Source organism: Rhinopithecus roxellana, chromosome 6, assembly GCF_007565055.1.
Source record: "Rhinopithecus roxellana isolate Shanxi Qingling chromosome 6, ASM756505v1, whole genome shotgun sequence".
Taxonomy (NCBI): domain Eukaryota; kingdom Metazoa; phylum Chordata; class Mammalia; order Primates; family Cercopithecidae; genus Rhinopithecus; species Rhinopithecus roxellana.
In genome coordinates this window covers 68,839,302-68,848,759 of record NC_044554.1, presented here as the reverse complement: position 1 = coordinate 68,848,759, position 9,458 = coordinate 68,839,302, and the positions used below count along the sequence as shown (strand labels likewise).

Below are 9,458 nucleotides of genomic sequence, written 5' to 3'. Positions count from 1 at the left end.
TTGTACAAATCATACAAATTTTCTGGAGTTCAGTTTCCTCTTTGTACTAGCTGTCTATTGTTTTATAACAAATTATCCAAAAATAAATCCACTTTTTTTTAATGATCATTTATTATCTATTTTCGGTGAGTCAGGAACCCGAGTGCACTTAGCTGAATGTCTCTGGCTTAGAGTGTCTTGCAGAGTGAACCAAAGTCTAAGACAGAGTGCAGTCATCCCAAGGCTCCACAGGGGAAAGTGCACTTCCAAGCTACTTACATGGCTGCTGGCAGGGCTCAGGTCCTCAACGGCCATTGGCTGCAGATGTCAGTTTCTTACCACATAAGCCTCTCCATAGGGCAATTCACATCACAGAAGCTGGCTTCCCTCATAGCCAGCCAGTGAAACATGAAGAAAAGGCATGCAATATGGCAGCCACCAACTCAGCAACTTCATCTTGGAAGTGACATCCCATCGCTTTTGCCATATTACATTCTTTAGAAATGAGCTACTTGGTTCAGCCCAAAATCACATAAGTCAATATAGAAGTGTGAACCATTGGAGCCCTACCACATTTATGTGTAAAGTGGAAATAATATCTGCCTCACAAAGTGGGTGGTTATAAAATCACAATATAAATATATTAGACTTATTCGTGCATAACTTAATTCAAATCTTCATTGTAAACCATGGAACTAATATGTGTAAGATCAACAGAATAGCTCTCTTGCAGATGAAAAATATTTCTCAGGGCACAGAAATTATTGTTAGAGTTATGAGCAGAATTCCATAGATAAAGTGCCATTCTGTGCCTTACCCACTTATTTATGCTTTGATTTCTTTACCCATAATGGGTACCAGATAGTACTTTTTCATGCATCCTCCAACAAGCTTCTCGATCCCAAATATAACTACTGCAAATATTTTGAATCCTCATAGGAAAATAGATGCACTTCCAGTATTTAAAATATAGTGAACTTAGCCACAGATTTTTAACTCACAAAGTTAAAATAATCATAAGCTTTAGAACATACATAAAGTCTGAAATACTTGCTGGGAAATTAAACTAACTCTAGGAAAATTAAACAAACAGTATTATTTAGAAATGTAATTTATAGGTGTTATTTTAAAAGCATAGCCCTTTCAATCCATTAAAATTTTAGAAATTAAAACATTCTAGAAATAGAAGCATAGACAAAATTATTTTCAAAAAGCAGTTTCTGTAAGCATTTGAATACCCAGAACGTAACAAGGTTCCCAGACGAAGACTTAAAGATTAGAAAATTAGGATTTGGGATCATAAAACTTTCATTCACAATCCACCACACCTTTCACTCTTATACAAAAATAAATCAGTAAATACGTAGCAGCTTACAGTGTGCATAGTATACCATAAAGAAAACGATGAACAAATGAAAAGACAAAAATACCTTTAACTAGAAACTCAAAATACAGGTCACAGAATAAGGCATAATTACATAAAATGGTAATTAAAGAAAGGGCTACTATTCCAAACGTCCACTTGACTCATCACCCCCTCAAGGTCCCTATAATATTAGCCTGAACCTTGTTTATCATCCAGTGGGAAGTTTAATGTCTTCCTCTGAATTTCTGCCAACTCCCAGCCCTTTCTCCCAGTGGTCTCTAGTTCTGATTTTTCCTTTCTTCTTAATACTCCATTTTCTGCTCAGCTTTTGACGGCTTATTTTTCCTTCATCTTCTCTGCTCCTCTCTAGCTTTGAGACCTACCTCCATTGTTTTCATTTGATTGTCATGTAAACCGCTCATGTAAAACAAGCCTTTGTGTGTGTAGCAGGCTTCATCCACAAATGTTTGGGAAGAAGGAAGTTTATATTACAGTCACACAAATGACTGAAAGTTCCATCTTAGACATCTGCTGGACCATTTCTCTCAGGGTTCTGCTCCCCTCAAGTTGTGTGTCTCTCTGCTCCTCTCTTCAGTCTGCACTCTTTGGCACTCCCAATTTTGATTCATTTTTGTCTTTCACTTGTCCCTTGGTGACACTCATTCTCATGGTCTTATATTCTCTCCACAAGCCGATGTGAAGTATTTCCTTAACCAGAAATAGATTTCTTCTTAGGAAAAATTCCAGTGCCAATTATTCAGAAAATAGTGTTTTCACCCTTTCAAGTGTATCTCGAGAATACTTTTTTATGTTTCAAGAGAAGACAGGACTAAGAGATTAGATAAAGTAGGGTGATAAAGAAAAGCTTTAAATAGGTGACAGCACTTAAACTAAGTATTAAATGATTAGGTAGGCTAAGAAAATGATAGTGACAGAGTGTGTTGGAGCATTCTACACTGAAAACAGGGTAAGCATAATTCACACTGGCACTAATAAATAATAAGCCAAACATAAGATTTTGTGCAAACCTAGATACCCTAAAGGACTTTTCTTTCTTTAATTGTAGCTTTGTCTTCCATGACATAATCCTTGAGGACATTCTAGAAACGCCTTAGTATGTGATATTACATGCATTTAATTTTTTCTTTGTAACTAGTTTAAAGGCTATGGGTCAAAATAAGGTATACAGAGAGAACAATTCAACTTGAATTTTAGTTAAATTGTTTCATAGGGAGGTCTTAAGAAAGTTGTATGCAGAAGCAAGTCCTTAAGATGGAGTATGGACTTATTTTAGCTTTATGGGAGCTTTAGATTATTCATTTTCATCTGGAACCAATTGCAATACAGCCCTGAATTGTGTAAGTGGATGCTCACCTCACATAGATCTGTATTTATTCTGTTTTCCTATTCCCCAGCTAATTTTGATCAATGATGCCTTAGATCATAAACACTTAGCATGTTATATTGTGCTAAATCCTTTCACTGCTCTACAGTTCGTGCATAAAGCAATATGTTTGGGGTTTGAGATGATTTCTAGATCCCTTTAGTGACAGGAGTGGGTGAGAGCCTAGACTATGGAGCTAGACTGCAGGGATTGTAACCCTGATCCATTATTTACTTCCTGTGTTTCCTTAGAAAGCTTATTTACTGCTTCTGTGCTCCAGTCTTCTTCATTTGTAAAATGCAGATAACAGCAGTGGGACATGGAAGAGAAGAATCCATATGGCCAGTTGGAAAACACCATAGATACATGAACCTCATTACTCACTACCTACATTGCACTACACACATATGTTTTATGTATATGTGTATGTAACCTCATGATCAACTTTTGTCTTGACATTTTTTTATCAATATTTTACAAATATCATTTTCCATTTTGTCCTAAAATAATAATAATAAAATTAAAATGTATTGTTTTCTGGTAATTCTAAACTCCAAGGCTATCCTTTGTGTCCAATTTCTTATGATCATCTTCCAATTTAATTATTGTTTTCTTCACCTCCATGTCTAAAAACGTAATTAATTGTTAGATTTCAGCATGTGTAATGCTCATTTGGGTTTGCTGACTAAAATGTGGATTCCTGATCCTCACCCTGATATTCTGAATCAGGATCTATGAAGTGTATCTCAGAAACTTCAAAAGTACTCTAAAGGTGGTTCTGATACAGGCGGTCCAAAGACACACTTTGAGAAATACTGATTTGTTTATTGATTTACCAAAAAAAAAAAAAAAAAAAAAAAAAAAAACTCATTAAATAGCATTGGGTTTAGTTATCATCTGCAAGGAGGACCATAAGGGATATCTCTCCACATTGGAAATAATTGAGAGTTATTCCCTCAAAAAGTTATGTAACCTTTAAAATGATAACGTTGGTGAAAAAATTCTGGAATTTTTGCCAGACGTTGAAAGGAGAAAGGACAAAGGAGTATAGGTATGTATACAAAAAATGGAAACTTGATATAGGCAGAAATTTTTGTCTGCTTAATTCACTGCTGAATTCTTGGCATCTAGATTCAGTGCTAAATTCTTAGCATCTAAACCAGTGTCTGGAATATGGTAGGTTCTAATACGTGTAAAAATGTTAAATACTATAGTAATCAATTAAGGACAAAAAGCTAGGTTTGGGTATTACTTTGTTAAAATTTGTTTTGAGACAGTTAAGATCCAAAGAGAATAAAAGGTAAATAATGTGGAAAACAAGTACCAAGGTGTTCAAAACTATTCTATTTCTCTTAATATATTAGGTAGGAAAAACATTAAAGGGTGAGTTCACATTAGAGGAAAGCTCCTACTGATTCCACTTAGGACATCATCACATACACATGAAAATAATCTTCTGATTACTAGCAGAAACAAATTCCAGGAATGTGCCTGAGAAAATTGAATTGCAAGCTAGATCAGACTCTTCTGGGAAAACTGAGTTTCAAGTCAGTTTGTACTTTCAATGTATTCTATGTCAAAATCTGTTGTCACCCCTCAGTGAGAGACTTTCCAAGGGCAGAAATCATTGTGTTCCCTCTCACCTCATGAAATTTTAAAAGTATGTGTAATAGCAGAGGTCTTGTGAAGAATGCCTATCTTTTTAAAAAGTAGAAATCTAAGGGAATAAAGATGTCATTTTATTTAAAAATTCTGATCTGATATCACCTTCTCTTCAGAAATAATGAAGAAACAGTAAGCAATCTAAAATATTTCCCCACTGGTAAAACTCTGTAGACATTTGGCAGAATAAATGTAACCATTTAGACACATCAGCTACCCACATAAAGAGGACTCTGTATTATACAGATATCCTGGGAGAAACACATGGTGTGTAAGGCTGGTTTCTACACTTTAATTGTGCTGTGTGCATTGTAAATGAGTGTATTTCGCTCCAGTCTTTGTTCCTTTGACCTTTTAGTGTCTTAATGAGACTCCAAAAGCAGCAATCAAAAGCACAGTGTTCCATTTTGGAAGCATTCGGAAAGCAATGCACTTTGGCTAAATTTAGTTGTGGCATTCAGAATTTAAAAACACATCCTGCCATTTTTCTAGGAGACACATAGTCACTTTTGATTTAAACAAATTGGTCAAATAACAGTTGTTTCCTCTTAGTTCACTCATGCAAACAAAAGTGGGGGCTGGGGGCTGACAATAACAAAATTGACTCATATAAGACTTTTTAATAGATGCAACTCAGACGTACTCATTTTGCAGGACATCAAACAAAGGAAACTTTTGTGTTCATTTAAAACACTTCTTTCTCCAAAAGCACAAATACAAATTACAACTGAAACAAAATTGGAAGCTGAAAGCACTGACATTTGCTCATGTTGAGGAAATATTGTCTGATTTATCAAGACTTGCATTTGGAACAATCTTCAGGAATTGATTGAATATTAGAGAGAAAAGAAGAATCAAACTTAAAAACAGCATTTCGTCTCCTAAATTATAACATGGGAAATGTACATCTTTGAGAATTCAAAAGCTTTTTCATTTTAAACAATTGCCCCTATTTTAAAATAGATGTTTTTGGTACATAGTCAGAAATCTTTTTCTGCACAACATTATCCAGAAGAGCACATCAAGCCACAAAATTTCAGCAATTCCGCTCCACAAAATTAAATCAAGGGAATGTGAAACATTCTCAGGTAACAGAGACCAGATACTGTTTGGAAATTTTAACAAAACCTTAGTGTAATCTCGCTTTCCTCACTGGAAAGCTATATTACAAAAGCAGCTGTCTTTAATTTTTAATATTTATTTTATTGTGGGTAAGAGCACTTAGATGAAATCTACCCTCTTAACAAATGTTTGAGTGTGTAACATAGTATTGTTGACTATAGGTCAGTGCATGCTTTTACATCCATATGATATTCTTTAGCCTTGAAGGCCATTTTCTGTCTTTTCTGCCTGAAAAGCTTCTTCTCACCCTTCAACATCTAGCTCAGTTATCACCTGCCTTGGGAAGCCTCATAACAGTATAATAAACACTCAGCTGGCTGCTCTGTGGGCCTTTAGATTGTTGCTCATACTTCTATTATTAGCCTATAACACATTGTATTGTCATAATTGTTTACATGTACTAGATGAAGTCTGAACATTGAAGATTATGCTTCCTTCATTTTTAAAAATTCCATGGCTAAGTGATTAACGTGGGTTCAGTACATTTTTATTAACCATATGAAAAACTATCTTTTAAAATACTTCGATAGCTCTGGGGTACAAGGTTTTTGGTTACATGGATGAATTGTATGGTAGTGAATTCTGAGGTCTTAGCACAGCGGCCTCCCAAGTAGTGTACACTGTACCCAGTGTATAGATTTTTATCACTCACCTCTTAATCTTCCCCCTTCTGAGTCTCCAATCCCATTATACCTCTCTGTGTGCCTTTGTGTGCCCATAGCTTAGCCTCCACTTACAAATTATGTTAAAATGTGATACAGCAGATCTCTAGAATTTACTCATATCACTCATCTAAAAGTTTATGCCCATTGATAACTAACTCCTCATTTTCCCCATCCCCCAGCCCTTGGCAACTGCCATTTCACTCTATAATTCTATCAATCTGACTATTTAAGATACCTCATGTAGAGGAAATGAAGCAGTATATGTCTTTCTGTGATTGGCTTATTTCACTCAGTATGATGTCTTTAAGGTTCATCCATGTCATTGCTTCTTGCAGAATTTCCCTCTTTTTAAAGGCTAAATAGTACTCTAGTTTCTAAATTTACTACATTTTCTAAAAATATTAATAAACAAATAAGCAGGTCTCTAAGATGAGAGTAAACAACATTGGAAATGAATAGAAAAGCTGGTCTGGTGCCTTAGACGATAAGGTTGCCTGCTGAACTTGGTGCAGAGACACGTTAACCTGCAATGTTAGAATCCAGTGCTTAAGGGAAGGAGTAAAAGGAAAGGAATTAGGAAAGTTGTACTCTGTGCCTGGCCTCCTGCTCTTATGATCCAACTGTATCCATGAGGCGGTGTCAGTGATTGGTCAGGCCTGCTTGCAGGAGAGGCTCAGGGAAGAGAAGGGAAGGAATAGAAAAGAGAGAAACATGGACCTCAGATCAGTTTCTTTATCACCAGTATAGATTGGTTGGCATAAAATTAAAGCCACTTCCCAATCCTCTCTGCCACTCCTTCTAACAAACATGAAATATATTTCTACTCAACTACAAAAGTATCTACTTGATTGTAAGTCTGAAATTCCTACTGCCTGTAAGTTTGGAGATTGGAAAAAGTTGACCATAATTACACATTACATACAACAAGTGAGAAAGCCAAAGCAAAATTTGAATCAGGTGTCTTCCAAACCATACTGCTTCCACCTAACTACAGTAGAGAGCTCCTAATAACACCAGGGGCGGGCGCTGTGTGAGGAAAGCCCACAAAACAAAGTCTAAATAAGCAGAAAACTCACCAACAGCTTACAAATATTTAAGACTTCCAAATAACATAGCGTATGGTAGTAAAGTTCCATTTGAACAAATTCTGGAAATAGCTATATCTCTTAGTACATAACAGGTGTTAGAATCAGAATGTAGATGCAGGAATGTTTGTAAGAACCGTATTGAGTTCTATAGGGTGTCTTCTGGCATGGCAGTTTTATTTCAAGAAATGTTTTAATTTCAAAGGCATAATTTCAGAAATCAGCCAATTACAAGAATGAATACAGAGGAATTGCACCAAAGGACCTTGATAAAAATCCTCTCGGCCGGGCGCGGTGGCTCACGCCTGTAATCCCAGCACTTTTACAGAGGCCAAGGCAGGCAGATCACGAGGTCAGGAGTTCAAGACCAGCCTGGCCAACATGGCGAAACCCCATCTCTCCTAAAACTACAAAAATTAGCTGGGCATGGTGGCAGGTGCCTGCAATCCCAGCTACTCAGGAGGCTGAGGCAGGAGAACTGCTGTACCCAGGAGGCAAATGTTACAGTGAGCCGAGATCGTGCCATTGCATTCCAGCCTGGGCAACAGAGCAAGATTCGGTAAAAAAAAAAAAAAAAAAAACTTACCTGTACCCTAAAATTCACAAATCTGTTGCCAGGGGCTGGCACTGGGAAGGACAGAAGGTGTTAGCCAAAGGATACAAAGTTTCAATTATACCTGAGAAATAAGTCTTAGAGATTTACTGCACAGCATAGCCTATGGTTAACAATACTGTACTGTATATTTTCTAATCTGCTAAGAGGATTTATCTTATGTTAAGTGTTCTTATCACAAATAATAATAATAATAAATAAGAGGACAGGAGGAAACTTGGATGTGATGAACAGGTTAATGGCATAAATTGTGGTGATGCTTCCACTGGTGTATACTTATCTTCAAACTTATCAACTTGGTGTACATTCAATAGGCACAGCTTTTTGTATGTCAACCATAACTCAATGAAGTGGCTTTAAAATCAACAGAGAAAACACTTAGAATTGTGAGAACACAAGTTCAAACCATGATCAGGTAAGTATTATTGTCTACCATATAAAAGTTTGTTTGCAAAAGAAAAAATAATATATTAATAGAAACGGAATGATTTGGGGAGACTAAGGCCATAAATCTAAAACATATGGGCAGGCATGGTCTGCTATCTTTTAAAAAAGAGAGAAATAGAACATAACAGAAAACAGAGGTTAAGACAAAGGACTGTGGAGTCAGGCCAACCTAGAGCTACTTCTTTCACCTACCCTTATCTGATTATGTGGTCTTGAGTAATCAATTGTACCATTTCAATCCCAGCTTTATTATCTTTCAAATGAAAATAAGAAAATTATCTCATTGTGTTCTTGTTGGATTAAGGCAAACAGTGTGTATAAATTATTTAGAACAATGTCCGGCATATAGAAAGACTCAATTAATCTGAGTTTGAATTACTTTTCAGTTTCTCATCTTCAACCAGAAAATTAGAAAAATATAGCAATATTTGTTTTGGATCAGACAATCCATCTCTATATTCTGCTTCTGAGTGTAGAATCAAAGGGAATTTCATGGAAGAACATGACAGTCACTGTCCATGCCCCAGTATCCTGGTATGGAGCTTTATGGAATTGATCTAAGCTGTTATTTTGATAACAATAATCAAAAGATTATTACCATCTTTCAAGGTCACAGTTTCTTCTTTTCCTTTCTCTGTAAATAAATGTTTTCTTTAAAATGTGCATTTAAAGCGCAGCTTTGGCAGCACATATACTAAAATTAGAATGAAACAGAGATTAGCACTGCTCCTGCACAAAGATGACACGCAAATTGATGAAGCTTTCCATACTTTTATGAAAAGAGTTCTAGATACAAATGGCAGTGATGGTTGCACAACAATATGCACGTACTTAATATCCCTGAGCTGTACACTGAAAAAAATGTTTAAAATGTTATATTTTATGTGCATTTTACTATAATAGAAAATATTAGAAAAATGAGTATTAAAACTGCTTTATTAAGAGGATTCCAAGCTCTTAAAATACTGGTCCTTTGTCAACAATTTTGCATATTTAAATGGCCATAGAATGGCTAAGTTGCTGTTCCACAGTTACTGAGCAAGGTAGAGGCAAATGTGCCATTGAAATTCTGAATATTGCAGTCTGAAGAGAGTGAAAAGAGCAGGCTGAGTTTTGTTTATTTATGTATGCTACT

The 9,458-nt window shown here is 35.9% G+C and overlaps 1 non-coding gene across 1 annotated transcript; it reads left to right on the top strand.

The window, feature by feature from the left end:
• The first annotated feature begins 8,994 nt into the window (after nucleotides 1-8,994).
• On the top strand, nucleotides 8,995-9,097 carry LOC115898419. The gene has a single exon (XR_004058156.1). It is a non-coding gene; the product is annotated as a U6 spliceosomal RNA (small nuclear RNA).
• Nucleotides 9,098-9,458: the final 361 nt, after the last annotated feature.